Source organism: Gopherus evgoodei, chromosome 3 (assembly GCF_007399415.2).
Source record: "Gopherus evgoodei ecotype Sinaloan lineage chromosome 3, rGopEvg1_v1.p, whole genome shotgun sequence".
Classification (NCBI taxonomy): domain Eukaryota; kingdom Metazoa; phylum Chordata; order Testudines; family Testudinidae; genus Gopherus; species Gopherus evgoodei.
Genome location: NC_044324.1, coordinates 159307313 through 159328413, shown reverse-complemented (window position 1 = coordinate 159328413; position 21101 = coordinate 159307313). Strand labels below are relative to the sequence as shown.

At 42.9% G+C, this 21101-nt stretch overlaps 1 protein-coding gene across 3 annotated transcripts in view; it reads right to left on the bottom strand.

The window, feature by feature from the left end:
* RASGRP3 (RAS guanyl releasing protein 3) overlaps nucleotides 1–21101 on the bottom strand; it is a 119183-nt gene that overhangs the window by 65851 nt on the left and 32231 nt on the right. The window contains exon 1 of one of the 3 annotated variants that reach the window (XM_030557139.1): nucleotides 19360–19417. The exons of 1 other annotated variant lie outside the window; for it this stretch is intronic. The gene's annotated coding sequence lies outside the window, so the exon portion shown is untranslated. Of the gene's footprint in view, nucleotides 1–19359; nucleotides 19418–21101 lie in introns of those variants that run through there. One more of the 3 variants, XM_030557141.1, reaches the window with a different exon arrangement.

Here is a 21101-nt window from a genome sequence, read left to right as displayed (position 1 = left end):
ATCATAGGTTTAGAAGTAATAAAGGCTTGTTGGACACAGGTAGCAACACCTTGTAAATAACCTTACTGTAATTCTCTGGGGCTGTCCCCTCTAAATTATTAACAAGTTTGTTTCAAAGGAGATAATTTACTCCAAATTTTACAGTGTGCCTATTGTTTGCTGGGACAGGATCTTAAGAGCTTAGCTGGAACACTCAGATACTGTAGTAGATACAGTTGACATAGTTACGTACCAATTCTCAGTGCTTTGTTTAAGACACTCCCTGTAAGTTGGGACACAACACTAATATTTCTGGGGACTGAGTCACAGTGTAAAATATGTTATGATTATCTCTTGACACATCACCTTTCTGGATAGATGTTGCTATTCAGAAGTGCTGTTTCTGGGAAGGGAGAAAGGCCTATGGCGACATAGGCCTGGGTAGGAAGTCGTAATGAATTAAGTTATCTATCCTCGAACCCACATATGCAGGAAGTTCATTAAGCAAACTAATCATTCTGTTCTGTGATTGTAATATTATTGGAAGTTATTTAAATGGTGATATTGTGGTCTGGCTAGTTCTGTTTAAATGAACATACAGGTAGTGAGCTCTTGAGAAATGCGGTGAGAGAGTTCTTTTTGGAAACAGAGTATATTGCCAGTACAATGGGTGATCTTTTTCATACTTGTTGAATCACTTTCATAAGTGCAAGCACAAAGAAACAAAAACATTACATGTTGTGAACAAATGTGCATTTAAACTTTAACAATCTCAAGTCATGGCTCCTGTTGTCAGTTGTAAAACCAAAAGACATCTTTGCTGCAAGAGGCTACTAAGAGGTGGTCTACATACACAAGTTACAGCCGTTTACCTTAAATTAGTTTAAAAATTGATTTAGTTAAACTAGTGCAAACCCCCTGTGAGGGCACTCATATTGGTTTAAAACTGGTTATACTGGTAAGAGATGCACTAAACCAATAGGTCAGGTTTAAACAGATTTCAGAATGTCTAGACACAAAGTTACATTTAAACTACCCCTCTAGTTAAACTGGCACAATTGTATGTGTAGAATTTTCCCTGCTAATTAAAAAAAGAAGCCTATTTTTCTTTTGCCTAGTGACAGAGACACAGGTGAACATTCCAGCTCTGACATTCAAGCACCTCAGTGGTTCTTGGTTCACTCATAAACTTCACAGAGGAAATGTGAGAGAGACATTCTTTACAAGGTTAAAGCATTCTTGGTTGTTTTTTTTCAGTAAACCATTTTCTAAAAGAAAATGGATACTCTTCTTAACAGGAGCTTCAGTCACATGATTGCTAAAGGGAAAGACAAAAAGCTGAGTGCAAACAGCCGAACAGGAAAATGTAATAGCAGCAGAAGGCACAAGAGAAGTTGCCTTTAGAATATCCTCTATATTTTTACTCTTTTCTTCTATATCTGTCTTGTCTATTTAAATTGTAAACTCTTCAGGAGAGGGACTGTCTACAGCACCTAGCACAATGGGGCCCCAATTCTTGGTTGGTTCCTAGGCACTACTGTAAACAAACATGACTACTAATAAATAAATAAGAAGAGGGAAGACCACATGGGCAATGTAAATGCTGTACCTTTAAATCCATGGCGGGAAGAGTAAATAAGCCATCTATTTGGACCACAGTTAATACAGGCAGTAGGATGGAAAAGTCACCGTTCTAGATTTTTCCCCACTAGAGAGCTTTTCACAAGCATTTAAGTTAACACGTAAGTGATCAGTACTTTTACTTATTACTATGCAGATAACTACATTTTTACTTCAAATTGCTTGCATTAGCAAAGTATTTAAAGTCCTCCACAGAATGTTTAAGAATGGATCATATTTGCCTCACTAACCACAACTGAAATCACTGACATCCTCTAAACTTGTTAAAAATGATATAGGCCCACTTCAAATGCTGCAGAATTTTGTTCAACATTTATTGCATTTACCGAACAAGGGAATAGCTATGTCCAAAAGACATTGTTGTAAGTGAAACCAGATACTGTGGAATCTTTTATAGTGAACTCTGATCTAGCAATACTGTACATAAAGGACCAAATCGTAGTTTGTAACAAGGAAGGATGGCAGAAGGCCGTAAACACAGTGGAACCTCCATCTTTTAGCAGCATGGGAAGGGTAGGGTTCAGAGAAGCCATGATGGGGGAACTTTGCACACCACAGTGCTCCATAGTAGTGTTCATAGGGAGAATGACAGTGACGTGGCTAATTGATCCAGGACTGGTCAGTACTGCCAAGTCCTCTAACAAGAGATGCTACTGTATCCAACAGGCTGCATAACCAACTGCAGAGCTGCTCCACAGCTTAGGTTTTTGGACAAAGGATTCCATCTGCCCCTTTGAACTCCCCTACCCAAAACTGGTTTAGAACATACACTGGATCAGACCAATGGTCCATCTAGCCCAGCTTCCCGTCTTACGATAGTGACCAATACCAGATGCTTCAGAAGGAATGAACAGAACAGGGCAATTATCAAGTGATCCATCCCTTGTTGTCCAGCCTCAGCTTCTGGCAGGCAGAGGCTTAGAGACAGAGTGTGAGATTGAATCCCTGACCATCTTGGCTAATAGCAATTGATAGACCTATCCTCCATGAACTTATCTAATTCTCTTTTGAACCCATTTATACTTTTGGCCTTCCCAACATCCTCTGGCCATGAATTCCATCAGTTGACTGTGCATTGTGTGAAGAAGTACTTCCTTACGTTTGTTTTAAACCTCCTGCCTATTCATTTCATTAGGTGAACCTTGGCTCTTGTGTTTTGTGAAGGGGGTAAATAATACTTCCCTATTCACTTTCTTCACACTATTCATGATTTTATAGATCTCTATCATAGCCCCACCTCAGTTGTCTCTTTTCCAAACTGAACAGTCTCATTCTTTTTAATCTCTCCTCACATGGAAGCTGTTCTATACCCTTAATCATTTTTGTTGTCCTTCTCTGTACCACTTCTAATTCTAATATATATTTGCGGTGGGATGACCAAATCTGCAAGCAGTATTCAAGGTGTGGGTGTACCATGGGGTTATATTGTGTCATTATGATATTTATAGTCTTATTATCTATCCCTTTCCTAATGATTCCTAACATTGTTAGCTTCTTTGATTGCCACTGTATACTGAGCAGATGTTTTCGGAGAACTATTCAGAAGGACTTCAAGATCTTTCTTCAGTGGTAACAGCTAATTTAGACCTCATCATTTTGTATGTATAGTTGAGATTATACACTACTTTGCATTTATTTATCGACACTGAATTTCATCTGCTATTTTGTTTCCCAGTTACCTAGTTTTGTGAGATTCCTTTGTAACTCTTCATAAGCAGCTTTAAACTTAATTATCTTGAGTAATTTTGTATCCTCTGCAAGCCAACATCACCACTGCAGTGTTTACCCCTTTTTCTAGATCATTTATGAAGGTGTTGACCAGCACTGGTCCCAGCACAGATCCCTGGGGGACCCTGCTGTTTCCCTCACCCTGCTGTTTACCTCTCTCCATTCTGAAAACTGACCATTTATTCCTACCCTTTGTTTCCTGTCTTTAACCAGTCACTGATCAATGAGAAAAGACCTTACCTCTTATTCCATGGCTGCTTACTTTACATAAGAGCCTTTGGTGAGGGACGTTCTCAAAGGCTTTCTGAATGTCCAAGTACAGTATACCAACTGGATTACACTTGTCCAACTTTTTTGTTGACACCCCCCCCAAAGAATTCTAATAGATTAGTGAAGCATGGTTTCCCTTTACAAAAGCAGTGTTGAGTCTTGCGACAAATCGTGCTCATCTACATGTTTGATAATTTTGTTATTTACTAGAGTTTCAACTAATTTGTCTGGTTTCGAAGTTAGGATTACTAGCCTGCAATTGCCAGGATCACCTCTGGAGCCTTTTTTTAAAAAATTGGTGTTACATTAGCTATCCTCCAGTCATCTGGTACAGAGGTTGATTTAAGTCATAGGTTACATACCACAGTTTGTATTTCTGCAATTTCATATCTGGATTCCTTAGACTCACAGACTTTAAGGTCAGAAGTAACCATCATGATCATGTAGTCTGACCTCCTGCACATTGCAGGCCACAGAAGCTCACACATCCACCCCTGTAATAGACCCCTAATCTCTGGCTGTGTCATAAACAGATAAGAAAAGTTAATAGCACAGAAGTACTTTATATCTCTTTGGCAGTAAAGGGTTAACAAGTTCAGTAAGCCTGGCTGTCACCTGACCAGAGGACCAATCAGAAGACAGGATACTTTCAAATCTTGAGGGAGGGAAGTTTTTGTGCTGTGCTGTTAGTTTTGGTTGTTGTTCACTCTGGGGGCTCAGGGAGATCAGACGTGCAACCAGGTTTCTCTCCAATCTCCCTGATACAGTTTCTTATAGATCCAGAATAGTGAGTACTAGGTAGATAAAGCGAGTTAGGCTTATGTTTGTTTTCTTTATTTGCAAATGTGTATTTGGCTGGAAGAAGTTCAAATGTGCATTTGGCTGAAAGGAGTTCAAATTGTTATTTTACTGAGAAGATTTTAATTTGTACTTGTATACTTAGGCTGGGAGAGTATTCCCAGTGTCTATAGCTGAAAGACCCTGTACCTATTCCATTTTAAATTTACAAAGATAATTTTTACTGTTTTTTCCTTCTTTAATTAAAAGCTCTTCTTGTTTAAGAACCTGATTGTTTTTTTATTCTGGTGAGACCCCAGGGGATTGGGTCTGGATTCACCAGGGAATTGGTGGGGAGAAAGGAGGGAAGGGGGAGAGAGAGGCTGATTTCTCAGTGTGCCAGGATTAATTTCTCTCAGGAAGAGTCTGGGAGGGGGAAAGAGAAGGAGGGAGGAAGGTGAATTGTCCTCTGTTTTGTGATTCAAGGAGTTTGAATCACAGTGATCTTCCAAGGTAACCCAGGTAGGGGAAGTTTGGGAAAGGTAACGGTGGGGGAAAGGGTTTGCTTTCCTTGTGTTAAGATCCAGAGGGTCTGGGTCTTGCGGGGTCCCTGGGCAAGGTTTTGAGGGGACCAGAGTGTACCAGGCACTGGAATTCCTGGTTGGTGGCAGCGCTACAGGTTCTAAGCTGGTAATTAAGCTTAGAGGAATTCATGCTGGTACCCCATCTTTTGGACGCTAAGGTTCAGAGTGGGGAAATTATACCATGATAGGCTGAGTAACTGAAGTCCTCAAATAATGGTTTAAAGACTTCAAGTTACAGAGAATTCATCATTTACACTAGTTTAAACCTGCAAGTGACCTGTACCCCATGATGCAGAGGAAGGTGAAAACCCCACTAGGGACTCTTCCAATCTGACCTGGGAAAAAATTCTCTCACCAAATATGGCGACCAGTTAGACTCTGAGCAAGTGGGCAAGACCCACCAGGCAGATACCTGGGAAAGAATTCTCTGTAGTAACTCAGAGCCCTCCCTACTTAGAGTTCCATCTCCAGCCATTGGGGATTATTGCTATTGGCAGTTGCCGATGGACCACATGCCACTGTAGGCAGTTCCATCATACTATCCCCTCCATAAACTTATCAAGCTCAGTCTTGAAGCCAGTTAGGTTTTTTGCCCTCACTGCTCCCTTTGGCAGGCTGTTCCAGAACTTAACTCCTCTGATGGTTGGAATCCTTTGCCTAATTTCAAGCCTAAACTTACTGATGGCCAGTTTATATCCATTTGTTTTTTTTGTCTACATTGGTGCTTAGCTCCTCTCCCTCCCTGGTACTTACCCCTCTGATGTATTTCTAGAGAGCAATCATATCTCCCCTCAGACTTCTTTTGGCTAATCTAAACAAGTCAAGTTCTTTAAGGTAGGTTTTCCATTCCTCGGATCATTCTAACAGCTCTTCTCTGCACCTGTTCCTGTTTGAACTAATCTTTCATAAACATGGGAGATCAGAATTGCACACAGTATTCCAGATGAGGTCTCACCAGTGTTTTGTATAATGGTACTAACACTTCCCTGTCTCTACTGGAAATACATCACCTGATGCATCCTAGGACTGCATTAGCCTTTTTCATGGCCATATCACATTGGCATCTCATAGTCATCCTGTGATCAACCAATACACCCAGATCTGTCTCCTCCTCTGTCTCCTCCAACTGATAAGTGCCCATCTTATCGCAAAAATTCTTCTTGTTAGTCCCTAAATGCATGACCTTGCACTTTGCACTATTAAATTTAATCCCATTTTTATTACTCCAGTTTAAAAGGTTGTCCAGATCCTCTTGTATGAAATTCCGGTCCTCTTCCATATTGGTTCTACCTCCCAACTTTGTGTCATACGCAAATTTTATTACATACACTCAATTTGTGCACCAAGGTCAGTAATAAAGATGTTAAGATTGATCCCAAGACTGATACCTGAGGAATTCCACTAGTAACCTCCCTCCCGAATGACAGTTCACCTTTCAGTAGGACCTGTTGTACTTGCCTCTTTAACCAGTTCCTTATCCACCTTCCAAGTCTCATATTAATCTCCATCTTCTCCAATGTAACTAATAATTTTCCACATGGAACTGTATCAAATGCCCTACAGAAATCCAGGTAGATTAGATCTACTGCACTTCCTTTGTCTAAAAAGTCAGTTATCTTCTCAAAGGAGGAGATCAGGTTGGTCTGGCACAATCTACCTTTTGTAAAACCACGTTGTATTTTATCCCAATTACTGTTCACCTCTATGTCCTTACCTACTTTCGCTTTCAGAATTTGTTTTTCAAAAGTCTCCCATAATCACACAATTCCTAATAGTATTTATTTCATTAAAAACATTAGAGGTCTCTATCCATATCCAAATCGGATCCTGGTGGTCTGTAACACACCACAAGCACTGTATCGAGGAGCCACTAGTAGCTTTCTTCCCCAAAGTGATTTTGGCCCAGACTCTGTCTTATCCATTCCATCACTTCTAATTTCTTTACCGTCTAGCTCAGTGGATCTCAAACTTTAGCAACATGAGGACCCTCATTTTCATTTAAAATTTTTCATGGTCACCAAACCCCCTGCTAATTCAGAACAGTTTTTTCACATAATTAAGGCCTCTAGAAATGGCTGAACTAGAGTATATTAAAATACGCCCAAGAAGTAAAACCAGAAATGATTATCATGATTTGTAAATACGATCTCCATGTTGAGGGGTGATCATGTGCCTATTTTTCCTTTTGGCTCCTATTACTATTATACCCATAGTTCTGTCTCTGAAATGCACATTAGTTTCAGATACATTTGTGGCCTCCTACTGTAAAGAAGATAACTTTCACTAGTGCTGACCATAAAACGTTACATCATTCATCTTCTCTCTTGTGAGTGTGTCCAGTGTGAAAGTCAGATTCAGAAATACTTTAACCATGTGTAAGCCACACAGGATGCTGTTAGACTGGGGGTGACAGCAAGAGACTTTCAAAGCTAAAGAAGGTAGGAAGGTAGGTGCCTGAGAAAAAGGGAGCTGTACAAAAACGGAGGGCACAGGGTAAGGATGCTTAAATGTCACAATAGCCAAGCAAGGAGAAAGAGCCATTCTGAGGGCATTATGCTTGATCCTTACTTTTGATGACCACAGAGAATGGCTCTCATACAACTGCTCCTTCCCCAAGCAAGAGGGGAGCAGAGAGCAGCCATTCAGGGCTGATACATAGTACCCTCTCCGCTTCCTGGCAGCAGTGTTCCACTTAATCAATAACAGCTCATCTTTAAAGAGCCACTACAGATTCAAATTATGTATGTAGGGGGACATGATATCAAAGCCAAATGCCTGACATCTGGCAGATCTGCTGTGGGATTCAGGGATCTCATGCAAATTCACCTGAATGTGCAATGGACAGCAACCACAGAAATTGGCACTTGTGCAGAGTCAGGATTTTGCATTTGCACAAAGCATTGGATGGCTCATAATTCACACATGAATGGCCCGACAGGAAAGTAGGCAGAAACTTCTGTGAATTAGAATTGGGAGGCTTCGACAAGTCATTCTTTTAATAAATCTGTCCCACCGATGCTGAACATCAAAATACATGAAGAGCCTTCCTTCCTAGTCTATTTTTCGTGCAAGCTTCCCTAGGGAAGGCGAGTGAAACAATGGCAGACTCATGGTTTCTGAACAATGATGCAGGGAGAATTTTTTTTAAATGGTATATAAATGGTGTTGTTTGAAACCAAACATTTCAATGTTCTTAAAATATTAATTCTTTCCTGAAAAAATGGTATTATTCATGGTGAAGCAGAAAAGACAATGCACTTTTCTCAGTAGTTAGTTTGATCAGATTTAGATACATATTTTGTTTTGTTTCCTCCCAAATAAGAATCAGCTGATTAAGCCCCATTCCCTTGACAACAGCCTGTCTTGGGAGACAAACTGATCAGTACAATAACATAAAAAAAGACAACAAGCTTCCAGTGCTATTTATAGCATTCTGAAAACAAGTTGATAGAGTAAAGAATTAAAAGACACAGCATCAGTGCAGTTCCTTCCTTCTGCCCACTGCTAAAAAATTAATGTATATCTCTAAGTTGCTGGCACACAGCAAGCATTATTAAGAAACAGTATGCATATCACCCTGACTCTATTACGTAGATTACATCAGTGGACTTGTTAAGGATTTAAAACCTTATTTTGCAAACTTACTAGCTACAACAGATTTCCCCCCTCCCATTAGAAGATTTATGACAAGGAAATGCAAGCTTATTTGAGACTGAAAACAAAAATAATAGCATAACTACCCCCCAAGGGGGAGGTATGTGTGATTTTTAAAATAAGAAAACCCTTCTCCACTGAAGGGAGGAAAAAAACAACATCTGACAAACACTCACTAGAGAACAACACTTAAGCATACAGTACATCATACAAGAATGGGAAATTTGACCTTCTTTGGCTTGACTTGTAGGGGTTCCTTCCTAAAACAGATACTTAACTAACAACTATTCCAATACAGGCCCAGTTCCACAAGAACAACAGCATACAGTGCAATAGATCTCATAAAAATATAAAGCATCATTGGTCTATCCAGCTGGATTTTAGAATGTTTGTTTACTAATGTACATCACTAGAAGTATGTAAAACAAGGGGAGAGAAGAGAACAATATTTACAGCCTAAACTATTTTCTCCTGAAAAAAGTCTGTGGGGAATATTAGAGATTTTTTTTTTTTTGCAGATTCTGTGCCTGCAATATTCTTATAGTATTGTCATTCTGCGACAGTTTGAGTATATAAACTACTCTACCTTTAAATACCAGAATTTTATATTCCACTAAGGATTTGGCTGCACTAGAAGTTTTTAATCCTGAGGTAAACAGATTGCCAATTAACCTGAGGTAGTTAACACCTTTGTACAGGCCAGTGTGAGCTCGCCCCAAACATTTGTAGACTGGAACATAACTCCCAGACCAGCCTAATTAATTCATGTATGTGGGTGAAGGGCATTGGTAAGAGATTTTAGTCTCCTCTTTATCAGGAGAGCATTAATGTCTCTTGAATAGATTATTTTAATCAGAAATTTTGGAAAGCCTTGTTTGGTCACCTGACAGAGTATCTGCAGTGGTAATTTGGAAATATATCAAACCAACTATTGTGTGAAAACCTGACTGCATCCTGTGTAGAGAAAATCCAAGGTGAAAAAGGAACTCAAATTAGAAGAGGAAATTAAAGTGTGGGAGGAATTAGAGTCAGTGACAACAGGAAGGGCTTGATTTAGAAATCATGGGCTAAATGTTTTTTTTTAAAGAAGTTACAGTCAGACTTTCAAATACTGAGCATCCAGTAGCAGGGCCAGGTATTCAAAATAACTTCCCTTCCATTCAGGCAAATTTACAGTGTAGTGTGTCAACACTAGCAACTGCAGCAATTTTATTCTGTGCATGGACTCCATGAAGCTACTGAGACACATAAATCCCATTTTTTGACACTTAAATCCCCCACTGTGAACCCATCACATCCTGTAGGTGCCTAAACTTACTTGGTGCCTACATTTCTCACAGTAAAAATTCCCTCGGTGCCTACATTTTTCCCTCTAGACATGTGCACAGCTGCCTTGTTCCAAGCTTCCCAGATGCCCATCTCCCACCTGAGTGCAAGAGCAATTTACAAACCAGGGCTTTCAGCCACCTAACTTATCCAGGGGCCTGATCCAGTATGCATACTCAGAGAGCACATACTGATCGAGTCCTATTCAAAATCTGGCTGCCACTCACTTTATAAAACTTTTAGCCTGGGAAGCGGGAGACCTGGGTTCAATTCTCTCCTCTCTGCTTGAGAGGGTGGAAAGATTTGAACCCATGGTCTCCTGCCTCCCAGGTGGGTGCTCCAAATTACTGGATTAGAGACTGTCTCTCTCTCCCCTAGTCACTCTTTGTTCACTTGTAGAATGGCATCAATAGGAGAGACTGAGGCAAGAGCCTAACTCTCTTCTATAAGAAACTATGAAGGTGCCTAAGCCAGGAGAGGGGTTCCCATTTGTGGATTGCCAGGAGAGCTAGGTGCCTCCCTGCAACCTGGATTTAGGAACCTCTCTCTGAGAAAGGGGCAGGGCATAACACATCAGCATCTCTCCCTGGCTGTCTTCGGCAGGGACTACTCAGCATTCCAGCATTTGTGGATCCCTTTCTCAGTGTCTGCCTCTCCCCATTCATTGTATGGGGAGCCTAGGTACCCAACTCAGGCTTTTTGAAGCAGTCTGCTGTTCCAGTGTGTGATTTTCTAGGTGCCTATAAATGAGGCACCATAGTGCTCAGCACTGCGTTGTCAAAATTCTTCTGCGGATTCCATCCTATCAGTTTCTCAACTGATTAGTTAAATCAGCACAAAACTGGGTGTGGCCCAGGCACCGATTTTTGAAAAGTGCTCAGCCTCCAGTTGTTTCCATTGGGACACATAGCCAGGTTTCAAAAGAGCTCTGATTTCTGAATTTATTTGAAAATCTTCCCTTTATTTTGGTACCTACTTGGGAGCTGAGCTCCTTTGAAAGCTGGCCCAGTAGGCCATAAATTAAAATTGAAAAAATGAAAACAACTTTCACAAAGCCCCTTCCTGGGGTGTTTAAAAATAATTAAGTCTTTATCAGATATGGTGATTGTCACTGAATAAAGTGTTGTCACTGAAGGAAGCATCCTAAGCATTGGGATAAAAGGACTGGTGAAGTTAGAAAGAGGGAATGTTTCCTAAGAATGAGAAATAAGAGTGAGGCTTAAAGACAATAATAAGAAGAGACTTATAAGAAGTCTGGAAACTGTAGCTACTCCAGAAAATAGGCTATTGTGAATTTCACAGGGAAAAATGAGTGTTTGTGCTAAAATGAGCAAGAAATGTCTAGTAACTGAGAAGGGTTATTAGACTCTTAAGGAAGCCACCTGATAAGCAGTACAATAAGCCCACAAGTTCATTGGTTATTCTGATCGGGATTGTAGTTCAGTATAGTGATAAAGCAGCAAAGAATCCTGTGGCACCTTATAGACTAACAGACGTTTTGGAGCATGAGCTTTCGTGGGTGAATACCCACTTCGTCAAATGCTGACGAAGTGGGTATTCACCCACGAAAGCTCATGCTCCAAAACGTCTGTTAGTCTATAAGGTGCCACAGGATTCTTTGCTGCTTTTACAGATCCAGACTAACATGGCTACCCCTCTGATATAGTGATAAAGCCTTTATAAATTCTAGAAGGCTAGCTAAAGGATATAGTTCCCAATCCTGCAAACATTTACATATGTAATTAATCCCACTGAATTCAGTGGGGTTGCCTATGTGCATAAAGTTGAGTGTGTATGTAAGTCACTGCAGGATCATGGCCTTACTCTGAGGCCTACGATGTAGTACTGCCAACCTAAACCCGTTGGAAGCAAGAGCAAGCCCCCCTCCCCCAAACATCACAAGGCTGGCTTAAAACCATAAGAATTAAAAAAAAAATAGTTCTTTTTCTGAGCCTTTAGTCACACTTGGGTCATGTTTCCAAGCTTTTATCTGAAACTAAGAGCTGGAAACTTTCATTTAAAAAGGAAGAAAGAAAAGGTAAGCTGAGATTCTCAAGCACTCTCTTGATTCTGCAGCTGAGGCTTTAAGGAAAACATCAAGTATTGTGAGAGCTGGCACCAATGACTTTGGGCAGAGATGAGTTAAATATTGGCCTTCTGGATCTGAGTGATAAAATGAATTGAGGGATGAGAGAGTTATGAACTATGGTGAGCAAATCTTGAAGACTCATTTATAATGCTGGCTATTTCAGGAGGATATAGTTATATGCAGGGTTGCTGCAGCAGTGTTGGTCCCATGATATCAGAGACGAGCTATAACCTCACACATCCTGTCACTGATATTCGAGTTAGTGAGCTGGAATTCTTAACTGTGGAAAAGCCATTTCTTTATATAAAATGTAGGGGGATGCCGAGAATATGGTATAATGGCAAGAGAATGGAATGTAACCTGTACTCAAGACCCCTGTATCAGAGCAAGTAACAGCACCATATTTAGCAATCTATCAGCCAGAGTCAGACATCTGGCTTGCCTCTAAGCTATTTGTAGATACACATTTTTAATGCTGCTTTTACATTTAGTGTATGAGAGTAAATAGAAAATACTTGTTGCATGTCAGAATACATGCCCGTTTTACTGTAGAATATCTAACTTTCACTACTAAAGTCTGCTCATTGGCCTGTAACACAGAAAATCAGCTGTCTGCTTACAATAAGTGATGAGCTTTCTCTCTCTCTCTCTCTAACTAGTTAAAAATCTGTGTTTCTCTGGCAGAACCTAGATGGGAGCTGCTATTTCATGCATTCCTTGTTGCTGCCATGCTCTTTGCTATCCCTCTCCCTCTCCCCTCCTGCTTCACCCCCACTAGATCTGTGCTTCACATACTGAAGCATCACCTCTTACTATAGGAACTTCAGGGAGAGCAAATGCATCACCACTAGAAGGAGAAAGGCGGAGGTATTAGTTATATACATGTATACTGCTATAGTTAAAGCAACACAACTTTTGTGTTATATCCACATCTGAGAGTATACCAGAGACTTTTGAACTACCAGTATCAATGAACCATTCATGCTCATTTAAAGCAAAGCGGTTGTTTGTAATAGGAAAATATACCAAATCTAGATCAGAAGAGCTCAAGTTCTTGAGTTTAACACTGACTAATAACTCAGGCAGATTCTTCAGACTTCGGAGCAGTCTTCTCCTCAGCTGTGGAATTCCATATAATTAACCAAAAAGAAATGAGAGCTCAGAGATGGAAGTGTACAGTGTAGAAACAGTCAAACCAAAATATTTTTATTTGAATGTGGTCAGAGGACACAGTAGAAGGATTAGTGCTTCAGAGAAGTGAGACACCAGATGGCCACCAAAACAATCAGAGTAATTCTCAGAGGAAGATGTATTTTCTGATGAGCCACCAACTTCAGAGCTGTGGGTATTTCCACACTCCCACACACTGACCCCCAACCTGAATACACTTACACTTATGCTTAACTTTTCACATGGAAGTAGTCCCATGGAAGTCAATGGATCTACTCATGCCTGAAGTTCTGCAGCAATGTACTTGATTTTCTTGAACCTTTCCTGAAGTTTCATTTCTGTCTAAATTTAAAATCAGATAAAAAACTGTGTAGAAGCGGTAGACTGGATTTTGAATTCAGCTCAAAAATCTGGAGTTAGTTCTTTAATCTCAATAGACTTTTCTAGATTTATGTGAATGTACCTGAGATCAGAATCAGGTCATTATGTTTTAAGACATCTATGCCTTTAATATGTGTTTTATAACAATTACTATCTGATCTTTAAGAATTATACAGTCACAGCTGCAATTAGTAAAAAGGTCTGAGGTCTGAAACTGCCTGAATCCTCAAATGCTATTGACTGAACACTCAAAATAACTTTTATAAAAAGGTAAAAAAAAAAATCCTTATATTGTAAACATTTATTTTTGCTAAGCTAGCACTATAGTACTGTACTGTTCACCAAATACGTTGCTATGTATTGCTGTCTAAAATAAGGGGATAACTTGAAAATACAGCAGTTATATTCAACAGTGGAAAAATCAAAACATCATAACACAGATTTACTAGCAGAGGAACAATTATTTTTAAAGGTATTTTGGCAAGTTTTTTGTAACCAGATCCAGACAGTTTTGGGAAAAAGTCAAGCAAACCCCTACAGTATGTTCAACTCTAGTTTCCTTTCTTTATCTAGGGATTTCCTAGGAGCAGCCCTGTCTGCAATAGCATTTCCAGTGAAAGAATGGGGTTGGTGAAGCTGTATTCGCTCTTCAGTTAATTTGTAAAGCAGCAATATGCTTGTCCAGAGATCTGTGAAAGCAAATCTTTAATCTCCACTTATTTGTATTTGACTTTAAGTGTGGATTTTTAGTCTAATAAGAATACATAAAAATGTTTTCTAAACTCTATTTATCATGAAAAGCAAAAGTAAAATCATATAGTAGGAAACTGCTAAAGTTCTGAGAGATAGGAGCACGTGCATGCTTTCTAAAGATGGACAAGGATGCCATCCTGGCTAACAGAATCTGTTCTGTCTCCTCTCACTAGAACCCAGTGTAAAGTAGTTACACTTTCTATGAAGTGGCACCAATATCATTCCTGTAAATTACTACTATGTAACCAGAGCTGGCTTTAGGAACTGCGGGGCCTGATTCGAATACCCGGCAGCGGTCCGGGTCTTCAGTGGCACTTCGGTGGTGAGGGGGCCTTCACTTGCTCTGATACCCCTGCCGCTGAAATGCTGCCGAAGACCCGGAGCGAGTGAAGGACCCCCTGAAGCCGACGTGCAGCCGAAGACCCGGAACGCTGCCAGGTATGTAAAAAAAATTTAAAAATCAAAAAGATGCCTAAGGTGTGGGGCCCTCTTAGACGCGGGCGTGGGGCCCTTTTAGGCGCGGGGCCTGATTCTGGGGAATTGGCCTAAATCCAGCTCTGTATGTAACCAAAAAAAGATTCCGTGGACTGTTCATCAGTCAGGTTCTGATCCTACCAAGTGGTGAGCAACTTCTGTGAGGTACTGAGCAGCCTCAACTCCTTTTGCAGTTAATGGGAGATCAGGTGCTCAGCACGTCTGAGGACTGGGCCTTTACATCCTGGTCATGGAAAGATTTGGCAATGGTTAAGCTGTTAGAGTGCAGACACCACTGCCTGTCATGCTAACCGATACTCGTTTCCTTGTTCTTCCCCCCCACATCTGTCTACATCCATCTGTTGTGTCTTATACTTGGAGTGTAAACCCTTCGTGGGCAGGAACAGTGTTTTCATTTGGTGTTTGAACTGCACCTAGCATAGTGGGGTTCTGGTCCATGACGAGGTCCCCTCGGTGCTATGATAATAAAAATAAATACATGCTCAACTTTACACACAAGTAGTCCCATTGACTTCAGTGAAATCGATGGGACCAATATGCATAAAGCTGAGTGCATATTTAAGTTTTTGCAAAATCAGGTCCTTGATGGTAAGACTTCCCTAGTACACAGATCTTAATTTCCAATTGTCTGTAATGCACTCTACAGCCATATGGTACTCCATGAATAGCAGCAGTAACTATCCTCACAATTACAGTAGCATTAACAGAAACTCATCACAAAGGCCAAGAACTGAATAGTCTGCAATACCCTCTCATCCTTCAAAGCCAGGGCTGGTGCAACCACTAGGCAAACTAGACGGTCGCCTAGGGCGCCAAGTGATTGGGGGAGCCGAAAAGCAGTGCCCTGGCTCGGCAGGGAGAAGCCCTCCTCACCGTGCTCGGGTTCTGTGGCTCCCGGGCATAGGAGAAGGATGGCTGTAGGCAGGAAACAGCAGCAGCAGCGCAGCCTCTCCTGCCCCATGGCAGGCTACATTCCCCACCTGCCCCTGCTGCTGTGGAGGCTGCCGCCACCCTGGGCTCGGGCTGTCTAGCTCCCCCCAAGCGGCGCCCAGTTCCTGCAGCTCTCGGCTGGCAGGTGCAGGGCCCCAGCTGAGTCTAACCCCTTGTGTCTCCTCTGTGGCGGCACCCCCCGCCTCTGTCCTCAGGCCAGGGAGCCTGAGAGGAGTGGCGGCCCCCGGGCAAGCGGGGGAGACTCCGAGGTGAAGAGGTTGCTGGCTCTGGCACTGCCCAAGTGCTGGATACTGACAGGTACCTGCCCCTGCCCCATCCCGGCACCTCCTGCCTCCCAGCCCAGTGAGTGTTACCTGCCCCACCAGCCTCAGTGCCCTGCCCCATACTTTCAGCCACCCCAAGCTCACTGTGACACCAGCACCCCTTGGAAAAGGGCCCCCTGATCTTCACAAACAGCTGTCACTGCAGGCCTGACAAACTCATTGCACCCCTCACATGTCTTACAGGGCACTTACCCACAAAGAGTAATGTGGAAGGGATCTACACAAGGCTGGTAACTTATCAAGAGTTAGAATCTTTGTGAGATATGTGCATGGGTAATATTGAAGGAATAATGTATTTACCTTAAAAATCTGCTTTATAGACTTGAAGTAGAAATTAGTCACCAGGGGATAATGGCCCTTTGGGGCAAGAGGGATTTGTCACCCTGCCTAACCTGGCTGGTGATGCAATGCGAGGCTCAATTGTTTAGCTTTGCACAATAGTAAGACTTTGAATGGGACACCATCAGAGGCAATGGCAAACAATTGAAATGCCTTAAAAGTAAAAAAGAAACATTACAAAGCCCTTACCCGTTCTGACAGGCTGTGTATAATGCTAAGCTTACTAGTTTTCGGAAGGGCTGGGGTGGGCTGATGCAAGGTGGAAGTTTCACCTAGGGCGCAAAATATCCTTGTACAGGCCCTGTTCAAAGCGCATGGTCATTGCTTAATGAACAACAAAGTGAACTTGAGATAAGGATTGAAACAAAATAGCAGAATGGAGAACTTTGGGCTGTCATTGCTCATGTTTTCTCTGTTCTGTGGACAGAGGATTTGAGTACCTGGTGCTATCAATCAGTCATTTTCGTTGAGCACTAAGTTTATGGAGGGGATGGTATGATGGGACAGCCTAATTTTGGCAATTAATTTGGCAATTGATCTTTGATTATCAGCAGGTAAGTATGCCCAGTGGTCTGTGATGGGATGTTAGATGGGTTGGGATCTGAGTTACTACAGAGAATTCTTTCCTGCGTGCTGGCTGGTGAGTCTGGCCCACATGCTCAGGGTTTAGCTGATCGCCATATTTGGGGTCGGGAAGGAATTTTCCTCCAGGGCAGATTGGCAGAGGCCCTGAAGGTTTTTTGCCTTCCTCTGCAGCATGAGGCACGGGTCACTTGCTGGTGGATTCTCTGCAGCTTGAGATCTTCAAACCACAATTTGAGGTCTTCAGTAACTCAGACATAGGTTAGGGGTTTGTTACAAGAGTGGGTGGGTGAGATTCTGTGGCCTGCATTGTGCAGGAGGTCAGACTAGATGATCATAACAGTCCCTTCTGACCTTAAAGTCTATGAGTCTATTTATAATGAAAAGATTAAAAAAAAATTATTAAAGGTACATTACAGATTAAGGCTAAATAACACTGATTACCTGTGTGTGTATAGTTTAGAACTTTTAGTTTTGTTTTCAATCTCATTGTAGAAGTCTGCAAAATTTAGATGATCTTAACAGGAAATATACACAGTGGGGAGATTGTCAAAGCACAAACTGTGTGCCTGCAGTATAGTGAAATAGTTACTTCATTGCTGTTTTTTCAGAAGTAACTCTCCAGTATCTGCAAATTATCTTGGCACTGTGCAGTTACATCATTTTCACCATGTAATAATCACCAGTGCCAGGGTCTGTTTTATAAAGCAGCCCCTTTATGCTACTGACTACACGGAGAAGCCCAAAAGGGGCTAGCATTGGCCCCACAGAATATTCTGATACTCTGAAGATTCTCCAGCTAGCACAGAGCAGCTATAACACCTTTCTGCCAACCCTCCCACCCCCGCTCCGTTTCTGCATAGTGGGTGGGTCAGGTTTGGGGAAGGGCCAGAGAACAGAAGGATGGGCTGTGGCTGAAGTGCTTTATGCTCCAGCTAGTCTGTGTTGAGGTTATAGCCAATAAAAAAAGACATTTGGAAACTGGTGGAATTTCAAGCAGCTCTGATTTTTTCACCTTTAACATAGGTGGAGAATTCCCACCAGTTTGCGGTGAGATAATATATGGAGGGCACTTCTCATCCCAGCCTACCACCTCCCACTCCCAAAATACCCCTCTCTTCCATAGGGTGAGGGAAAGGGCAGAGGTTGCACTCCTCTATATTACTACCTCTTCTGGGGGCACTGGGCAAGAATCTGCTGATTTTCTCCTTTGGACCTGTTGGCAAGCTGGCATCAGAATAATTGTTCCACCCAGCGTTGTAGGAAAGTAAAGGTTCAAAAGCTAGCCGGTGTTTGCATTAAACATAACTCTGAAATTGCCTTCTGACATTAGAGACATCATCTTGGACAGGATTCTACTGATCTCCACACTCACTCCTTTTCACCTTCCTCTGAAGCATCTGGTACAGATCAACTCTCATGGGAGAATACCAGACTCAGTGACCCATTGATTTGTTCCAGTATGGCAATTCCTACGTCCCAGGCCAATAATAACTGGTTGTGGTATAAAAATCCATCTATTTTACAGTGTGCATTATAACACTTTTGTTTCTTGCACATTTCAGACCAATACACAGTTATGCTGGGATGTTAGGACACAAGTTATCAGAAAGTGAAAGAATCCCTGAAGTTTAAAAAACTCTCAAAGAATCCAAATATAAATTGGATTCTGAAGGCCAGAGATATTTAGGAGGTTTGGTGAGCCCTGTTTTTTGGCAGGATTGCACACATCTTTTATCTAGGATTGTCAATCAATGAAGCCTTTACTGGCATATCTTATGCTTTCCCTCCTGTATCTATCTGCCTGTTTCCATTTTTTCCTTTCTAAAAATCCAGTCTCATTCATCAGCATACAACACAGAGTAACACCAGTCACAAGCAACTCTTTCAAGCTGGATTGCATTGTTTTGATGGAATTCCTTTGTAGATTTTCAACATTAATATTGTAAAGTCAAATATAATAATGACAGCACTCCCCCTTTGTGCCCTAATCCACTTCAGAGTTCTGCTTGGAGGTCAACAGAGAACAGAAGACACATGGACCATAAACGACCTTTCCATATCACCATCTTAGTAAACAAACACCCTTTTCCTTTGCTAGAACTAGGACAAAACAAAATACCCATTTCATTTCTGCAACAGCGAACAATGTTGTTACTAACAAAGGGTCCAGAAAAATATAGTCATTCTCAACATGAATGACTGTTTATCAGTGAGGTGACAAAATATGCCTCACCCTTAAGTGTTTTTGCAAGAGGTCTAAAACGAAAATAGGAAAGCACTGGCAGTTAAAAAAACAACAAGGAAAATCACTTACTGTACTTGGTTCTGCAGAGGTATTCAACACAAACATCACCCTTCCTTGTCCAACTGCCAAGTGCTAAAGCATGAAATGAGCAGCTGTTTCCTTCAAGCTGGGGCTGTGTGTCTTAACTAGTCACATGCCCCTTCTGATAAATCTCACTGCTGTGCCAGGAGGTCAGAATCTGAAGATCATTATTCTCCTTATTAGAAAACCTTTTCATAACAGCAGCCTTTGCTAAAGCATTTGCCTGGAATGCGGGGAAATGTGCTCCACAACTAATTTTTTTTTTTAAACTTGACAAGAAGTAGATAAGCCTTAAGCCAAGGCAGGGGCAGCTCGAATGGAAAGTTAAATGCATCCCTGTTGATTGCTCAGTTTTGTTTCTCACCTTACACGGTTCTATATTTTAATTTGGCCTTAATGCCAGGAGCAGGACAATTCAAATGTGGGGTGGCACTAATCTCCCCTTCAAACAATGCTATGCCAAGCTTCCAAAAACCAGGCACGTTTAAGCTGAGCACAACCCTAAAGTTGGTTTGGGAACAGGGCCGGCTTTAGGCCAATTAAACCAATTCCCCTGAATCGGGCCCTGCCCCTAAGAGGGTCCCGAACCCAAGCCCCAGTGTGGCTTTCCGGCAAGAGCCAGTGCACCATACCAGGGTGGCCCGGCTTCCCCAGGAGGCAATTAAGAGGGCCTGGGACTTCCCAAGGCCATGCAAATTGCCACTAGAGCCCCACTGCTGGAGCCCTGGGGTAGGGCTGCGGGGCTCTGGGGGCTATTTAAAAAGTCCAGTGCTCCCATTGCTTCTACTGCCCCGGCCCTTTAAATATCCACAGAAGCCCCGCTGCTTCCCCATGGCTATTTAAAGGGCCGGGGAGGTAGAAGCAGGGGAGCCCCAGGCCCTTTAAATAGCCTCCAGAGTCCTGGGGCAGTGGGAGGGGCTCCAGCTGCCTCTGCCTCCCTGGTCCTTTAAATAGCCCCTGGAGCCCCGCTGCTTCCCCAGGGCTCCCTCGGCTATTTACATGGCCAGGGCGGTGGAAGCAGGTGAGCCCCGGGCCCTTTAAATAGCCCCCGAGCCCTGGGCTGCTGCTGCTACCCTGGTGAGGGAGGCAGGAGGAGGGGGCATTCACCGTACAGGATGGGCTATACCCGCAGCCAGCCACTGCTGCACCCCCTGCCCTTATCAGCCCCTGCCGCACCTCCTGCCCATGCCAGCCCTGCACCCCCTGCCCTGCCTGCACCAATCCTGTCTGCAGCCAGCCCTGCACCCCCTGCCCGAAACCAGCCCGTCTCCAGCCAGCTCCACACCCCCAGCCCTGCCTCCAACCCCACACTCCGTGGCCTGCCCTCACAGCCTGTCTCCAGCCAGCCCCGCACCCTCTGCCCACAGCCAGCCTCTCTCCAGCCAGCCCCTGCCACACCCTCTGCCCTACCCACACCAGCCCTGCACCCCCCGCCCTGTCTCCAGCCAACCCCTGCCGCACCCCGCTGACTGAAGCCAGCCAGTCCCGCACTCCTCTGCCTCCAGCCCTGCCAACCCATGCCGCAGCCAACTGCAGCCCTGCCCGAAGCCAGCCAGATCACCCCACACCCCCATGTCTCCAGCCAACCCTGCACCCCTTGCCCTGCCTGCAGCCAGACCCTACCTCCAGTCAGCCTCTACCCTGCCTCCAGCCAGCCCGATGTCCACTGGTGCCCTGAAGTTCCCAGGGCAGTAACCCTGCACACCTGCTTTAATGAGGGGGACAGAGAG